This window comes from Hylobates moloch, unplaced genomic scaffold (genome assembly GCF_009828535.3).
Source record: "Hylobates moloch isolate HMO894 unplaced genomic scaffold, HMol_V3 SCAFFOLD_9, whole genome shotgun sequence".
In the NCBI taxonomy this organism is placed as follows: Eukaryota; Metazoa; Chordata; class Mammalia; order Primates; family Hylobatidae; genus Hylobates; species Hylobates moloch.
This window is the reverse complement of record NW_026652284.1, coordinates 94,440,101-94,459,993: the sequence shown is the minus strand read 5'-3', so window position 1 is coordinate 94,459,993 and position 19,893 is coordinate 94,440,101.

Below are 19,893 nucleotides of genomic sequence, written 5' to 3'. Positions count from 1 at the left end.
TTTTGGCTTTGATTTTGCTTACGTGCAGTAGTGTTTTCTCTGTATTTTTTCAACTATAAACAGTGTCATTGACATCTGTGATATTTTTGTGGCTTAGGGTATGGTTATTAATGAAGGCTATAGTGAAGTTTCCCTGGGAACTGGGATCCTAGGTGGGCTAATCCTTTGGCCGCAGTGGTGGGCTTAGCATGCCCATCCTTGTGCTTCAGGGAAGCATATGCTGATATTGAAATTAGTAGATCCAGGAGGTCCTATTCTTGGGCCTGTAATTGACCTACTCGAATGTCAGTAGTGGCAATGCTGTGCAAGTGGGTGAGTGGGTTTTCAGGCCCCTGGACAGCTGTCATGTTGTGTATGTTGGCAAAGACTTGGCCAGGATGATCCTCTGAATCCTGAGCAGTGTGTGCTGATGTTGGTGGTGGCTTCCATGGGCTAGGCAGGCCAGTCTCCAGGCCTGCAAGTGGTGCATCAGGTTGGCACCAGCTCTGGTGGCAGTGCAGTGTGGGTAGCCCAACCTTAGGCCCCCAGGAGAAATGCATAGGTGCTAAAGGTTGTGGACTGGACAGGGCAATCCCCTGGCCCCTGGACTGCATGCTCTGGCATGGGATGAGAGAATAGCTTGGTTGGGAAGACTTGTCCTCATGAGCCCAAATGATGTGTGTAGGTGACAGCTGTGGGAAGCAGGAGAAAGGTGCAGTCTGTTGGAGGTGGGGCTTTAAAATGGTGGCTGCTCACATCCTGGGTACTGTGTGGGATCCAGCAAGAACTCATTCCCCGCAGTGATGCTGTCGCAAAATCTCCTGGCAGTTTCCTATGTTAGTTTCAGGGCCCACGAGTGTTGAGAGGGTCTCTTTTGTTTAGGATTGCAGAAGTCCATGGTAGGAATGTGGACTGCTGAAGATCTGACTTATGCCTTCCCTACATTGGGGAGTCCGTTCCAGGTCTTTCTGAGCAGGCTGCCTTGTTTCTCTCTCCTACCTTGCTTTAGGCATTTCCTGTTACTTTTCCGTTGAATCCCAGTAAACATGATGGGATTCAACAGAAAATTAAAAAATGGATCACTTGAATGATCCATTTGAAGTGTGATTACCTCTTACTATTTTGGTTTGTATTAGTGAAACTTAATTGCTAATTAAAGAAAGGAAATAAATTGATGTTGGCAAAAGATTCCAATGAGCTATTCAAGAGATATTCAATAAATACATACATAGATAGAGATATTCACCATATTAAATATATATATTTATAATAGATACATTAAATATTATACATTATATATGCAGAGATATTAGAGCATACATACATATATTAACTATATTAGGTATATACATTATAAGATATATATTAAATATTATATATTATATATGCATACACAACATGTTGTATATAGTGTATATAGGATATATTCACATTAATTAGAATCATTGTTTCTAATAATTTGAGCTCATTTTAATATCAAAGTTAAATATGCTAAATTTAAATAACAGGTAGCTCAAGAAGAAAAATGACAGTGATATTCAAAATGGCTATTTTTACCGAGTTTAAACAGAGAAGCCAAGAGTAGTGTAGAAAGCAATGTGCTAAAGATCCATAAAAATTAAAAATTATATAGCTTAGCATAATTATAGTCAAATGATTTATGCACACAGTAGTGATATGCTTAAATCCAATAGAAAAACTACTAAAAGTACTAAAAGAAAGAAGCATATCTTGAGTTATATATCTAAGATGAAAAAATTTCATATAAGAACAGACTATTAAACTATTAATTGCAGGACCAAAGCAATGTAAAATGTGGATATTGCCCATGATATTTAGGTAAACACATGTAATATATAATTTCAGATCATTTTTGCAAAGAGCTTAGAATAGTTAGGAAGGTCCTCTTCTACCCTATGACATTGGAGAATATATCTGAATGAAGCAATAATTTCATGCCTCTATCTTGGGAAAGAGCATTCCAGAAAGATGAAGCCTTAAATGCCAAGATCTTGAGGCAGCATATGAATTATTGGCATTGTTTAAAAAAGTCAAAAGTGTCTGATTAAGGCAAAGTAACTGGTAAGAGATTCATCTTATGCTGTTATTCTTTTCTCTATAAGTTCCTATGTCAGTTTTATTGTTTAGAATTGTGTCTAGTGTTGACACTGTTGCTTAATAAATGATTTGATCTATCATCCCTACCAACATCTTCCATCTGATGTAGATGCCTTTCTTTGACCCTGACCATACGTCTATTAGAGCCTTTATTGATCATTCCTTTATCACAGGCATTATCCCACCCTACTATTATCACTGTTGAGAACATTTGTGCTGCAAGCAATTGAAAATTTAAAATAATCTGAATAATACATTGCTTCTCAGAATCATGCCTCGCTTTGACAGTAGACAAAATAAAAATGCTTACCGCTGTTTCGTATAATTTTTGGAAAGATCAATAAAAACTTCAGCATGCATTTAATATCCTCCTGTATTATTTCGCCAAGAGTGAATTTGGCAAGAGAACTGAGGAACAATAAAATTGACTTAATTAACATTACAATAAATCTTTACCTAATCAAACAACACATTCCCATGTGGACAGCTAGCTACTCCTTAGTGAGCCATGTGTCAGATGGTTCCACAGAAGTGGTCAGGAAAAGAGAGCTCCTAAACTGATGGGCTTTTTCTTTAGCAGTTACCAAATGGAAGCTGCTTTTGCCTATTAAAACAACTTATTTTCCTTACCTACGTTTCTTAACTCTTTCTGTATTGCTCTATATATTTTTAAAATTTCATATTCTTAAATGATTCTTTGTTCACACAGATTATTTTGTTGGTTATGCTATTCACCAGGCCCTTTGATTTCTATGCCTAATGACATAGAAGCACCTTTATACTATAAGAAAAAAAGTTACACCACATTTCTTTCCTTGTCATGAAATTTGATTCAATCAAGCTCCCAGATGACTCTGAAGTTTAGAAATCTCACCAGTGTCATTCTGCTTCAATTTTCTCTTTCCTTTCTATAAAGTTGACTTATAGCCCCTTTACATTCCCATATTTTAGATCTGAAAGAAACCATAACGTTCATTTTTTTTCCAATGAGAAAAACAAACATCAGGCCAAAGACAGGTCTTTAGTTCACTGCACTGTAACACCTCACAAATATGACATGTTATGTTATTTTTAGTACTTTTGCATATTTCTTGGGTTCACTCCATTCATGCATGCCATTCACTAATGTATTCCTCCACTAAATATATATTCGAAACCTGCCAGAAATCCAATAGAGCACTAAATGCTGTTGCAAATAGTAAGATGTAGTCTTTACCTTTAATAAGGTTGGGAGGAGCATGTGGAGATATGTCAGTGGACAGTTGAAATGCCACTCAGTAATAACAATGATGTAGAAGCCAACATTATTATGAGAGTGGTTCAAAGTAAAAGCAGGATAAATGTCTTAGAAATTCACCCTGCAGCTACAGCATACAAGACTAATCGGTTTTAAAAAATTGGCCAGGTGTGGTGGCTCACACCTGTAATCCCAGCACTTTGGGAGGCCGAGGCGGGTGGATCACGAGGTCAGGAGATCGAGACCATCCTGGCTAACACGGTGAAACCCTGTCTCTACTAAAAATACAAAAAATTAGCCTGGCATGGTGGTGGGAGCCTGTAGTCACAGCTACTAGGGAGGCTGAGGCAGGAGAATGGCATGAACCTGGGGGCAGAGCTTGCAGTGAGCCGAGATTGCGCCACTGCACTCCAGCCTGGGCGACAGAGCGAGACTCCGTCTCAAAATAAATAAATAAATAAAATAAATAAATAATGGTAGCAGACAATCATTTTAAGTAGATGACAGCATGAAGCATATTAGTATTTGTAATTTTTCTCACTAGAATTTAAGATGTGAGATTGAGCCTGACAAAAATAAATAAAGAAACAAGCAAGAAGCAAGCTTTGGACTTCCAGATTAAGAAAAATTTAAGACATGGAGTATTGTGTGTTTGTATTTACAAAACATCTTAAAGTTCAATGTATAAAGAATGAAAAGGTATCCAAGTACCATTGATTTAAATCATTCTAAGTTACAGTTTCATTATTTGTATTAATTTGAAAATAAAATTCATACTCATGTATTTCTCCTGAAAGGTGAGAAATCTTATTTACTTGGTCATAGTAGATTTGCAGTAAAATATAATTATAATTTATTATTCTTTAGATTGTATATATTTATACAATCGGTGAAACGTAGATATTTAGCTTTTTCAAAATAAATATTATTTTGATGTTTCTCCACTTTATTTCTCCCTAAGATAGAGACTGAATGGCCAGCGAGTTAGGATCTTCAATATACCGTGGAATAAGATTTTCTTTCAGGTCTACACTAGTGCTAAGTCTATATTCTACTCAGGCACATATTGCTTTTCTTTGTATACATTTTAGATTTTCTGGCTTGTTTTTGGAAAAACGTCTTTAACATGAGACAGGATCCTGGAAATTCAGAGTAACAACGTTAACTTTAAATAACACTATCTCGCCTTAGGAACGAAACAGCATAAGGACTATCAGAGACCAAAAATGACTCTATTATCACAGCATGATTTGGTACACTGTTTAAACATTACCGATCATTATTACATACTTTGTAAAGCAAATTCCTTTGTTGTTGTTTTCCCCCAAGTTGTTGTGTGACTAACAGACCCTAATTGCCAATTTGACACTTCCAAATAATGAAAGACTTAGCGGAGTTCATGCAGACTATTGTAAAACTATACTACCTTAATAAAGCTGATTCATTTAGTAAGCAAAAAGGCCATCATTAGTTCATCACACCTTTTTGTTCTGGAAGTATAATATACTTCATATTTTTAGAATATTTCTTCAGGATATTTCTTGGGTTCACTTTTTCTCCTTATTTATGTTATTCATATTATTCATATATGTATTTGTATAGCAAGTCTGCATATATATGTGTGTGTGTGTGTGTGTGTGTATATTCAGCACCTACCTGTGTTGGTTTAAATCTGGGGTAACAAACTTTAAGATATTATCTATGCCATGCAAAAGAGTAAGAGGGTAATGAAAAGACATCTAAGTAAATAATTGAAATGCAAGGCAGTGATAACAATGCCAGAGATATGAGAATATAACTGTGACAGTACAGAGTAAAACAGATGTTTTCGAATGATTCCCAGTGAATTTACATTACATGAGAAACTGTGTCTTGCAAGATGTGTGTGTTTGTGTGTGTGTATATGTGTGTGTGTATTAAATGAATTTTAGTTCTATTCTGAAACAGAGAAGAAAAAAACCTTGGCCAAATGATAATAATCTGTAATGACATAAATCATGTTTGCTTTTATAATAGAAAACCTAGACAAAAGATATAGAGATAAGTTGCAAGTTAAGAAAAAGTAGGTCTTTTCCTGCAATATTTTAAATACAGGTGTTCTCATATGTGGTACATATCATCTATAAATTCTATCTATTTATTTGTCTAGCTTTCTTCATATCTATAATCTAGTGACAAGGCTGACTTTGTAGAATAAATATGAATGTTATATCTTGAAAGGAAGTTGCTATTTAAAACTTGACCTAATTGCAGTTGATTCTACGTTTCTGGGAAGCGGATTAATTCATAGGATTGAGGACATAAAACAATAAATAAAACTCAAGAGACATGTAAAGCTCTTTCCCTTTAATACTCCAATTGCCACATTCCTTTGACTTTAATGGGATTTATTACGCAATTGATCTCACCTTTTTTTCGCTGTCCCCAAAGGCTTTCATGTTCTAACTTCCTATGTTCCAGCTTAAATTTTGTTAAGAACCATCATAATTACTCACTGGCATTGAACCTCAAGTATGTGAGCCCTCTCTTATTTTCTTATACCCTTAAAAAATTGCTTCCACTATTTCTGCCCTTTATACTCCTTATCAAATTATTCCTCTCTATCAAATGATCACTACCTACTAGATAATATCAACAGTTTAAGAGGATGCTGTAGATTTTCTGTGATAAACAAAAATGAAAACAAAAACCTTACATCCATTCATCTTTCCAGCTACTGATCTGTAACCCTCTTTCTGTTTCCACAAAGTGTTCTTGAAATAATTGTCTATGTGTGCTGTCTTCAATAATTCTCCCCCTATTTTCTATTTGATGCATTCTTGTTGGCCTTTAATCCTATTTATCTACTAAAACTTCTCTTAGAAAGGTCACCAATAATTTCTATATTATTAAATAAGATTTTTAAAACTACATTCTCACTTCATTTACAAGGAAGAAACATTGGGCAAAATTTATCATGTTCTTATTCATGAAACACTTTACTCATAAAAGGTGGTCAGGTCATACTACTGGATAGGTGTTGGTTGGCAGCTAAGTTGTGATATTATTTGTCCTCAAATTAACAAAAAATTAACCTGTGAATTCAATATAATTCCAAATAAAATCACTTTTAAAATTTCATATTTATTTTAATTTGAAGTAGATTTTAGACTTAGAGAAAAGTTGCAACAATAGTACAAAGACCCTAAACTCTTCACCTCACTTCACAAATGTTAACATCTTACATAAATATAGTACAATTGCCAACAACAGGAAATTATCATCACTAGAAAAATTTCATAGTAGTAAATGTATTTAAAAATATCCACCACTGGATGCTAAAATTAGTGGCTAGAAATAAGAGGAAAGCCAGAAATTATATAGTCTCAAAGTATTTCACAGAAGATACGGATCAGTTACAATGAGAAAAATAATAAATTTACAGTGTTGAAATCTAGAAGATAGTAAGTCAACCAAATGATTAAGATAAACATAATCAATAATAAGACAACTTAGTATCATAAACTTCTTAGTATGCTGCAGTGAAAACATAATATTTTTAATTTGGTATTCTTGCTAAAAATGCAGAACCTGACTCCAATTTTGAGAAAACACTGTATAAGTCAAATTGAGAAACATTTTATAAAATAATTAATCAGTATTCTTTGAAGAGTATCAAAGTTGTGAAAGACAGGCAAAGAGACATTACTTTTTTTGAGAGACACTTTAAACTTACTCTGAAATTTATATGAAAAATTTAAGGTCCAAAAATTGCCAAGTCACTTGTAAAAGATGGAAGAAAAAGGAATAATGTTCCACTAGATATTAAAATATAGAACAAATTATTGTATTTCAAATATAGATTCAGAGCAAGAAAAAAAACAAATTAACTGTGATAAAGTACACAGAACCAAAAGACAAATCTGTACAAATGGAAATTTGTAAACCCAACACATAATTAAACACAAAACAAAGATAAAAATATATAGATTTAATAATAGTATAGAATGAGTGACATAATATACAGAAAAATAAATTTTGATTACTTTCTGCATGTTACTATATACAGTGAACCCAGAAAATCTGAGACAGGTCTCAGTTAATTTAGAATGTTTATTTTGCCAAGGTTAAGGATGTACTGGTGAGAGCCTCAGAATGTCCTTGAAGACAGCCCAAGGTGGTTGGGGCGCAGCTTGGTTTTATATACTTTACGGATACATGAGACATCAATCAGTATATGTAAGAAGTACATTGGTTCCGTCTAGAAAGGCAGGACAACTTGAAGCAAAGGCAGGAAGACTGGAAGCAGAAGGGAACTTCCAGGTCACAGATAAGTGAGACACAAATTTTTTTGAGTTTCTGATTAGCCTTTCCAAAGGAGGAAATCAGATATGTATCTATCTCCGTGAGCAGAGGGTTAACTTTGAATAGAATGAGAGGCAGGTTTGTCTTAAGCAGCTTCCAGCTTGAGTTTTCCTTAGTGATTTTGGGGGCCCAAGATATCTTCCTTTCACAATAATTGCATCTAGATAGATTAAACAGTCATAAAAGGGGATATCATAAAACTAATAGAAAAAAATGTAGAATAATATTTTTGTGACTTAAATGTGGGGAGAGACTTCATATAAAAGCCTTACAAGAATACGTCAAGGCAAATATATTATCTGTGTTTGATGGTAGAAAAGTTAATAATTTTTGTGCAATATAGAGACCACAGACGAAATCAGGAAAAACAAAACAGGATGGGAAAGATATTTGTTTTTTTGGGTTTTTTTTGTTTTTTGTTTTTTGTTATTTGTTTTTTCGAGACAGAGTCTTGCTCTGTCGCCCAGGCTGGAGTGCAGTGGCGCAATCTCGCCTCACTGCAAGCTCCGCCTCCCGGGTTCATGCCATTCTCCTGCCTCAGCCTCCCGAGTAGCTGGGACTACGGGCGCCCGCCACCACGCCTGGCTAATTTTTTGTATTTTTAGTAGAGATGGGGTTTCACCGTGTTAGCCAGGATGGTCTCGATCTCCTGACCTTGTGATCCACATGCCTCGGCCTCCCAAAGTGCTGGGATTACAGGCTTGAGCCACCGCGCCTGGCCTGGGAAGATAATTGTTATTTCAAAGGCGCCAGTCTGGGCTGTGTGTGGTGGCTCACATCTGTAGTCTCAGCATTTTAGGAAGCCAAGTTGAGACGATCACTTGAGCTCAGGAGTTCAAGACCAGCCCAGACAACAGGATGAAATCCTGTCTCTACTAAAAATAAGAATAAAAACTTAACCAGGTTTGGTGGCATGTGCCTGTAATCTCAGCTACTAGGGAGGCTCAGGTGGGAAAATTGCTTGAACCTCGGAGGTCAAGGCTGCAGTGAGCTGTGATTGTGCCACTGCACTTCAGCTTGGGCAACAGAGTGAGGCCCTATTACAAAATAAAATAAAATGCCAACCTGTTAGTCTAGAAGAATGGAGTTACAAATTTATAACAATGACAACAAGTTACCCCAATAGGAGAAAAATGAACAGTTATGAAAGTAATTTACAGAAGAGAGAACAAAAAGCTAACGTAAACGCCAAAATATGCTAAAATTGTTAGTAATCAGATAAGTACAAATTTTAAAAATAATAAGCTATCATTTTTAAAATAGCAAGCTGGGTAATGGAAAGTATTAGGGATGTGAAGTTGAAGGACTCATCATGTGCTACTGGAGGGTGTGCATGTTTATCATAGTATTACTTGTGGTAGTAGAAAGTTGGAAGCAAGCTGGGTGTTCATCTCTGAAAAATGGGTACTAAAATATGGTGGATTATCACCAAGACAGCCATAGCACTTCGCCTAGATTGACTAAACTTTAAACAAATTTTTCCCTGATGAAAGCCCCCTTTTCTCCTTTTTCTTAGATTGTTTGCTTTAGAAAACTTGCAATTATCGGCCGGGTGCGGTGGCTCACGCTTGTAATCCCAGCACTTTGGGAGGACGAGGCAGGCGGATCACGAGGTCAGGAAATCGAGACCACGGTGAAACCCCGTCTCTACTAAAAAAAAATACAAAAAATTAGCCGGGCATGGTGGCTGGCGCCTGTAGTCCCAGCTACTCGGAGAGGTTGAGGCAGGAGAATGGCCTGAACCCGGGAGGCGGAGCTTGCAGTGAGCCGAGATTGCGCCACTGCACTACAGCCTGGGCGACAGAGCGAGACTTCGTCTCAAAAAAAAAAGAAAACTCGCAATTATAAGTTTTTTCCTCTGTTGCTGTAAGATACAAGTCTTATTCCAGAGTCCTGCCAATTTTACCACCGAGAAATGTTTTTCTTAGGGAACTGGCAGTGATTTCTCCAAGGTATATTTATCTTAGTGTCCCTATCTTCCAGGAAAAAATTCAGTGCTGTGGGTAAACAATGCTAACTCTTGGGTTTGAACTGTACACCTATACCCTTGCTTGTTAGTATTCTGACTGCAGTGTCTATTACAGCTAATAGTAGTCCAAAGTGATTGGACGTCTTTTACCCTAAATTCCCACAACCAGCACTCAGGATGTTCACCTCCAGTCCATGACATGTCTCAGGTGGTCCATCGGTTACTAGATCTACTTCCTATAAGAGATCTGAAATGCCAAGGAACTCTTCCAAGCAATGCTTTCTCAGCTCCAATTGATGTGTGATACTTTATTATCCTAGGATAATCTTATGCTTGCCAGGTAAAAGTCAACTGCTCTTCATGCTTCTCCCATCGCTTTTCCCTTTAGCTTGATATCTATCTTTATGTGGAAGGTTGATATGCCATCAACTTTAAAAGAGATTAAATTCTAGAAAACACAATGATAGCCTAAAGATTTCAAGAGAAGTTATGGTTGAGTGATGTGTGACTCTACTTTTGTGGTATGAAAGGTAGAATAATACTTTAACATGACCAGAAAATAATTATTATTCACATTTTCTTGGATTTATATTCATCTTCAATGAAGCACAGTAATAATCTTTTAGAGAGTCATTGAAACTCAACATTCATAGGCACCATGATAAATGGCGCAACATCATAATAATGATGTAACTGCCATTAGATAAATGTCAGGCACCTGTAGTCCCAGCTACTCGGGTGGTTGAGGCAGGGGAATGGTGTGAACCCGGGAGGCGGAGCTTGCAGTGAGCCGAGATTGTGCCACTGCACTCCACCCTGGGTGACAGAGCAAGACTCCGTCTCAAAAAAGTAAATAATAAATAAATAAATAAATAAATAAATAAATAAATAAATAAATAAATAAATGTTACAGAGGAGCTGCAGAGGTAAAATTTTCCAACTTGTTTCTTTTTATCTTTTATGTTGTTTTTAGAGACAGGGTCTCACCCTGTTGCCCAGGCTGGAGTGCAGTGGCATGATCATGGCTCACTCCAACCTTGAACTCCTGGGCACAAGGGCTCCTTTCTGCCTCAGCTTCTCAAAAAGTGTTGGGATTATAGCCATAAGCTACCATGCTGGCTCAATATAAATGATTTCTAAACAGTCATGGCACTGTGATAGCAGTAGTATTGCTCCCTGTTTCTTACAGTAAGAGAAAGTAAATTAAGCTGAAAGGATTTCCTGGACATGAACAGGAAAAATAATGGAGCATGCACCATATGAAGAATTTTCAGATGCACTGGTTTAGACAATAATGTATCTCTCTTCTACCCATTATTCTAAATCTTCATCAATAAATCACTGTACCTCAGATATGCCAATGAATTTTATAACATATTCTTAGTTATTTATATGAACAAGGATCTGATATAAAATATTTGTCTTGAGAAGCACACTCTCTAGAGGTGGCCTTACCTTTGGGAATTCACAGACTTTATAGAGAAGACAATGGATTTTCCACATAAAGGGAATTCAAGGTGATTACAGCTGTGTTTCAAGGCATAGGGTACTCCAGCTGATGCCTAGGATATACAAATATAAGTTTTGAGCAATAAGGTGAAGTAGAAACATAACTTTAGGGTTTAATGCAGACCGTGTGTAACTTCAGTCACAAAATTTAAATTCTCCTCACTTTAATATGCTCATTTATAAAACTGGTTGGTTTTATCAGATTAATAGTAGGATCTTATATAAAATTCAATTTTATTTGTTAATGCTTTCTTAATGTGACATGCTGCCTCCATTTTATCAACTGTGTACTGGATATGCATGTCACCTATACTTCCCTAGAATATTGCAGAAAACAGTTAACTAAGAGTTTTTGACATGTTGTGTTTCGTTTAGGCACAGGAAAATTAGCAATCTTTTTTATTATATGCATTTTTTTTCCAATATGTGGTTACTTCAAGTTGCTACTAGGACTGAAGTAAATTCAGTTTGGCTTTAAATATTCAGAAGAGTGCACAAAGTCAATATCTAAAAAAGGAACCTATTAAAAACACATATAAAGGAAAATTACAGTCAAGCAGCTACACCATCTGGGTCATATGAAAATGAGAAGTAGTGATGAGTGTCTGCATGCTGATGGTGCTGCAGACCTAATCAACTTGCTCTCTCTCCAAGCAGTCATGTGTACAGATTAATGAAGAGAGGTGACAGAATAAAACTTCCCGCTGACTTGCTGTGGATAAGCTATTTTGCTCCATCATTGCCTCAGCTTTGCTTACAGGATAGTAGATTCATTCTAGCATGTGCTTTTGTGCTAATCGTTTTGACTAAATGAACCAAATCTCATGGTAAAAGGTGCCAACAACATCTGGTAGCTCTAAGTCAGAATCAGTGTGTATCAGTGTGTATAAATGCATCCATGTTGCCCTTTACTCTGTGATGATCATAAATCAGCATGCTGCCACTGACCCAACACAATATAATCCTGTGTTACTACTTTATCAGACAGAAAACAGGTTTTTCATGGCTTCAATGCTGCTTTCTTTGTCTTAATTTCATGTCAGTTTCTAAAGTCAATGAAACCATTTTTATTGTGTTCAATTTTAGTGGGTTGATTCTGTATCCCTAACTACTAGTTATCTCACGTTGGTCTAAGAATTGCATTGTAACAGTCATCTCTTACACATAAGTCACATTAAAATAAAAACTATTACAGTTGGTACTTCTTATTTGTAGGGGGTATGTTCAAAGACTCCCAGTGGATTCCTGAAACCACAGATAGTAACAAACCTTATACTACATTTGTTTCCAAATTGTTCCAAATGTTCCAAATTGGAACAAATTTTTTTCCAGTTGTCCAAATTGTTCCAAATTGTTCCAAATGACCAAGATGACCTCTGAGTGACTAGTGGGCAGGTATCATATATAACCTTGATATGCTGGACAAAGGGATGTTTTGCATCCCAGGCAGGAGCTGTGGGACAGCATGAGATTGCATTGTCCTACTCAAAAGGGGACACAATTTAAAACTTACTTTTGGAATTTTCCATTTAATATTTTCCAACCACTGTTGACCACGGGTAACTAGAAATGAGAAAAGCAAAATCCTAGATAATGGGAGACTATTATAAAAGTTTATAAATGTATTTTAGTAAACATATTTAAAATGATTTGTATTTAGTATATTTAAAATATTTAAATATATATTTAAAATGTTTAGAGGAACATTTTTCCTTCAAACTTCTGCATTAATTTGAAAATTAATGAAACATCTTATTATCTTTATAGTTTAAGATAAATACTCAAGTAAATATTTCAAAGGCTCAGATATATAGGAATTGGGATCCTAGCCCTTGGTAAAGCTCATTTCTTTAGAGCTTAGCAAGTAGACAGTATGATAAAGATAATGGTTTCCATATAAATATACAACCTTTAGTAATTCGAAAAGGCAGTAATTTATTGGAAATGGATCCACAATATTTTAAAAAATGCTTTGCTAGTCTAAGCTGGGTCTTAAATGTAATCGATTTTTATTAGCTTGGTATTCAATATAGCCCAGCTCCAACAAATCTCCCTTATGACGACTTCTACTATTTATGCAGTTAGAACTCCCCATTACTGTCAGGATTAACTACTCATTAATTCCTGAATATACAAAGTCACCTTTGTGAAAATAGCAAAAACACACACGAATTACAAAACTTCACCCTTCCTTCCAGGCTAACTTGCATCCCTTCCAGCACATAGTGAAAGGGGATGAATTCCCTTATCCCCATCGCAGGGTGTGCAATGGAGGCCAGGCTCACTTCTTCGGTGCCCTGCTAGGGAGAGCCTGCAGACTGGCAGGATGTGGGGTGCGTGGGCTCCGAGCCCATGGCGGCATCTAAGGGTGAATGTTTCCAGCTCCTGAAGCCCCAATGGGCATGTGTTAAACAGTGTGCTCTTTTAGTTTTGCTGTCTGTGGTCACTGTCTGTTAAGCTCAATTAGACCCTTTGCCTTATCGCAAGGACAGAGGGCTTTCTGTATCCCAAGGTTCTTGTCTTGGTGTACCGGAAAAATCGGATAACCCCTGGGCTTGGAGAATGAGTGCAAGGTTTGACTGAGTGGTGGAAGTAGCTCTCAGCCGATGTATGGGAGCCAGAAGGGGAATGGAGTGGGAAGGTGGTTTTCCCCTCGTGTCGGGCCACTCAGGGGCCAGACTCTCCTCTGACCACCCAGGCCAGATTTGCCTCAGTGTCCGCGTAGTTCTGCCGGTAGATGGCCTGCTGGCGTCTGCCGGTGCCTGTCGGTGTGCTATTCCGCTCCTCTGCTCCTCTCGACGTCCAGCTGCCTGTGTGCCCTTTTGCCGGTGTGCTCCTCTAGACATCCAGCCTTGTGTCTGTGCCCGCTTGGGTCTTGGGGATTTTATAGGCACAGAATGGGGGCATGGCGGGTCAGGGTGGTCTTGGAAAAATGCAACGTGGAAAATGGGCGTGAAAACAGGAGTGCCTGTCCTCACCTAGGTCCGTGGGCACAGGCCTGAGGGTGGAGCCCTCGCCAGGGACCCTGCCTTTCTCCTCCTAGCACTTCCCTGCCTTCCTCCCATATTAACAGTTTTTGGCGAATTAAGCCCAAGCAAGATGTCAGCGTCCTCTAGCCCTCTGTACTTTGTGTACTACATTTACTGAACAGGTGTAGCTAGATGATGCCCTGGCACAAATTTGTAACATCTGTAGGGATTTGAGGTAAGAGAAAGAGAAATAGACAGAATATCTAAAACTTTGAAAAAGTGATACACAAATATGTATATTCATAAAGATATTTAAATTCACAAAGAAAACAAGTTTAAATAAAAAGTTTTCCTCCTGGGCCAGGCACAGTGGCTTACGCCTGTAATCCCAGCATTATGGGAGGCCGAGGCAGGCAGATCACTAGTTGGAGACCAGCCTGGCCAGTATGGTGAAACCCCCATCTCTACTAAAAAAAAAAAAAAAAATTAGCCAGGCGTGGTGGTGGGCACCTGTAGTCCCCTCCACTCAGGAATCTGAAGCAGGAGGATCTCTTGAACCTGGGAGGCAGAGGTTGCAGTGAGCTGAGATTGTGCCACTGCATCTCAAACACACAAACAAACAAAAAATTTTTCTCCTACAAGAGCCAATGGGTCATCATAATAATATGCAGCTTCTCTAATGAAATGAGGCTGTAAAATGATGGAGACAATTAATCTTTATAAAAAGTCACTAATAAGACACTTGTTTAAATTCCTATATAGTAACTAAAATTATTAATTTCTCTTTAGAAAATTTTTACAATTCTTAGTGTATTGAAAATTTCATTAAAAAATTACTACCTATAATTTACTGCTTTCAGTCACATCTATGCTTTTCACGGTTGCAGAAGCAGATTTCTCAGGTATGAACCTTGCAAGTCAGTCAGAGAAGTGAGGAAGGAGTATATAGTAAATTCATCCACTATTGAGTTTTGAACAACTTCTTGATACTGACAGTACACCGTAAGCAAATAAACATTTCTCAAATTCAACAAAGCAAACCTTTTTGGTTGTCTCTTAAAATTTTCTTTGTTCCACATATCTTGAGAAACAATTTGTTAAATCTTTCCTATTAAGTTTATCTCAATTATTATCGGGTCTGGATAAACAGAAGAAAAGAATATAAAATAATATATAAGAAAAGAGAAGCAGATTCAGTTTAGCCTTGTCTGTCTACCTACTCACCCCCCAATCCTTAGCAATTTAGTTGCAAGAATGCCTTCTTCTGAAAATGAATAATCAAGTAGTTTATTCAGAATGCCTCTGCTCACTAGAGAATATTTATTAAAAGAAAAAGTGGAATACTATTTCAAATTTCCTAAATCAAGTTTTCTAATAGATATGCTACTCAAATATTTACCCTAAAATTTTTATAAACTAACATAGATAGCAATTAATATTTCTTCCTGTCAACATGCTCTTGAAATTAAACAAAATCATGTAATGTAAAACATCAAATGCCTTCTTCTTTAGTTTGTCTTCCTATATAACTAAGTTATGTTGAAGTTAGTGTGCATAGCTCAAAAAATACTTTTGTAATTAAATATATAAATGTTCATAGACAATAAATAACATTACCTCACTGTTTTAAATTCGTATCACTCTGAATGTGTCAGTTCCATGCAAAACATTGCAACTGTGAAGAAATTCCTAAAGATTCACATTATCTCTCTCCAATATTCCAGTATTAATCAGTATATTCATTCACTTATCAATGTATTTAGTCAAGCAGTTAGTATTTAGCACTAATTGTGCCCCAGATATTGGTATGGCTTTCCAGAATAAAGGTTCTGTTTTCAAAAAAGTTCAAAATGTTGTAAATACGTGTCTTAGTTCATTCCTGCCTCTGTAACAAAGGTAACTCAGACTGGATAATTTGTAAAAAATAAGAATATATTTTTCATAGTTCTGGTGGCTGGGAAGTCCAAGATCAAGTCGCCAGCAGATTCTGTGTCTAGTGACAGTGCTTTGCTTTACACATTGTGGCTTACTTCTGTGTCTTCATATGTTGGAGGGCAAAAGGGACTAATTTGCTCCCTTAAGCCCTTTTATAAAGCCACTAATCCCATCCAGAGGGGTGAAACCCTTCTGTCTAATCAGCTCCCAAAAGCCCCAAGTCTTAATACTATCCCCTTGAAGTTTGAGTTCTAACATAAAAATTTTGGAGTGATACATAAATTCAAACCATAGCAATATGAGAAAGGCTTAAACCTGTGAGTATCAAAGTATGAACTAAGAATAAATATAGGAATGTATTCTGTGTTACGAAGCCAAGACAACGTTTGGCCTAACACAAAATACTGAGACAAAGTAAAACCTTTCTATATTAAAATAAATTCTTAGCTGTGGCTTTTCCTCTCTCTACTTCCTTCTTAAGCTAAAATAAATTGCTCCTAACTCTGTATCCATATTTGAGATCATTGCACAATAAGTTTGTTCACAAGCTGTTAGATTGAAATGATATTTATCTGATTGAGTTAATCTGAATGTCCTCTGCATTGGGAATTGCAAAGGCCCAAGTGGTTAAAATTTAAAGGAGATTCCAGATTTAAGTTGTGGATATTGTGCGATCTGCAAAAGCTGCCATCCATACCAGCATTTCTCATATGTACACACAGAAACAGTATCCATGGAATTTTATTGTTTTAATTGAATCCAATTAAATCAAAGAAAGAACTACATCTTATATGTAATAACGTATAGAAAACTTATAATTCACAGATATCTTAGAATATCTCTAATATATGCGACTCAGTGAGAGGTTAAGAGATTTCATCAGAATTGATCAATTTAATATTAATATTGTAGCAGGAACAAAACTGGATCTCCTACCTCCTAGTACTATGGTTTGGAAAGTAGTTCTTAGGATAAATAACTGCTTTTTTTTATTACAAATGTGTTGCTAGGATAATGGGTGCTTTAAGAAAAGCCTTAGGAGAGATACCTAATGTAGATGATGGGTTGATGGGTGCAGCAAACCACCATGGCACGTGTATACCTATGTAACAAACTTGCATGTTCTGCACATGTACCTCAGAGCTTAAAGTATAATTTAAAAATAAAAAAGCTAAGAGATTACTGCCTTTAAATTTACTGATTTTCTGAACTCTTCTGCTAATTCTAATTCTATATATATTCTGATTTGAAACTTTGCATTTCTTTTTCCATAATTATACTTGGTGGTATAGCTCTCTCTTTTTCAATCTCTTTTCCTTTTTAAAAAATCAGAAAGTTTTTTTTCCTACCACCTGAAGTGAATTTTAAAAACAGCAATCTAGGGAGAACATAAGATATGTAATGACACACTCATCGTTTACTTAGACTAGTTCATAATGAATATAATTTAGAAAAAAGTCTCTACTGATGAAAGAAGAATCATGATTTCAATCAGATCTACACAATTAAACAAAAATGCAGATCTGTGCTCAGGAAGATATGACAGTTCTATCTTCATATGCCAATCACATTTATATTACATGTTGACAGTAATGTGTAATAGTCAATCATAATAAATTTAATGGACATTATTAATGAAAGCATAAGTTTTCTATTTCTAGAAATCACCTTCAATGTTTTTTTATCAAATCTTTTATTCCTTGTTGAGATATATCAGTTTATTACTAGTTTCAAAATATAAAAATAAAAGAAATTTTAAAAACGGAAAAAATAAAAAGATTTACATTTCTAACAGAATAGCTGAAAATTGTGAATTAACCAAACACTTTAAGTAAAAATGTAAACTGCAATGATGTAAACATGTACCTGCTTGGTAGATATCAAATTATGCTTTAATAATATTTTATTCAATTAAAATGTACTACATTTGATTTTTATGTAAAAACATTATATTAGCTTTTATGTTATGGTTGTCTTTAAGTAAATTTGGCAGTAAGGATTATTGAATAAATAAATCCTAAGTAATTGATAAAACATTTAATAAGTAATAGTAAATACTAAAAAAAAATACAATTTTTAAATGAAATAATCACATTCTTTTGATCATTTTCTTAAGGATTTATAGGTAGAAGATAACATATATTCATAATAATTTGTTTAGTAAATACTAGAATGATTATTATGATTATATTATTTGCAGAATTAGTATGTCAGTAGAGTCTTAAACAAATAATAGAGATATGACATTATTGAGTGCTTGATGCGTGCTGGTAAAAGTAGTGCATGCATTATCTGAAATCATCCTCATACACTGCTACAATTAGAAATATACGATATTAAAGTTTAGTTTAAATAACTAATTAAGTAACTTCAGGTTAAATAACTTGCCTAAGATCCTACAGTAAGACAAAGTGGTAGAGCTAAGATTTCTAAAAAGCTGGCTAAATCTAGAGCCTGTATGTCTTTTGTTTAATAAAATATGTTGGCACTTACATACATCCTTCATATTATGTCTGACTTATTTTTATTTATTTATTTATTTATTTATTATTATTTTTTTGAAACGAACTTTTGCTCGTTGCCCAGACTGGAGTGCGATGGCGTGATCTCAGTTCACTGCAACCTCCGCCTTCTGGGTTCAAGCGATTCTCTTGACTCAGCTTCCCGACTAGCTGGGATTACAGGCACCTACCACCATGCCCAGCTAAGTTTTTGTATTTTTAGTAAAGAGGGGTTTCACCATGTTGGCCAGGCTGGTCTTGAAATCCTGACCTCAGGTGATCCACTGGCCTCAGCCTCCCAAAGTGCTAGGATTATAGGCATGAGCCACTGTGCCTGGCCAAGATCTGACTTATTTTCAGAATGTTACCTTCTATTTACTTCTTCAATATGTTGCAGTATGTATTTATATTTTAAAAAATAATTTTGACAAACCTCTATGAAGTGCCTGCTTTGTGAATGGAATGGTTGTGCTATACTACATTAGTAACTTATGATGCCTGCTGTTTCTACTTTAAAACATCTTCTTTATAAAGATTTAAATTATATATATCAAATCCAGTCCTTGTGAAGCAGGATATTTCCCTGACCCCTTCATGTGACTCCTGACAGGGTTGCCTCGTTTACTCAGCCTGCCATGCTCAACTGCTCATGGGAAGGAGCACACAAGAGAATGAGTACAGGAACTGAGGTGAACAAGCACTGGAAACAGCCAGTCACTTTTGTACCAGTGGGCTCAAACTCCATGCACTCCAACCCACTGTGTTCCATCCATCACAGGAGGGAGCACACTGGTGAGTGGGTGCAGGAACCAGCTGGACACGTTAATGCCAGCGGGAGTGAACTCCATGCAGCCCTCACAGCAGCTTCCAGGCGGAGGTGACTGCAACTCCTGAAGCCCCAGAGGGTGTGTCACAGGGCTCTTTTAGCTCTGCCATCCAAGGACAGCTTAAGTGTTAACAGCTCAGTGGGCTCTTTGCCTTTTCATGTGAGGCGGTTGCTGTCTGCCAGTGAGGGCAAAGGGCCAGTGTGACAGCCTTTTGTATCCATCTTCACGTCTCCCAAGTTCTTGTCAAGCATTCAGGAAAAATGGGGACACACAAACAAATTGAAAAATGGTAAATGTGGGGGATTTTACTGCCAACAAAAGAGACTCTGAGTGGGAAGGGGAGCTGAAAAGGGAACGGGGCAGGTAGGTAATCTTCGACTGATGTCCAGCTGTCTCTGGCCAGATTCTTCTCCAAAGTTATGCCAACACGCTGTCTCTCTGAAGTCAAGCCACTTCTCTCCAACATCTAGCCTTAGTTCTGTCTACCAGCTGAGTCTGGGGTTTT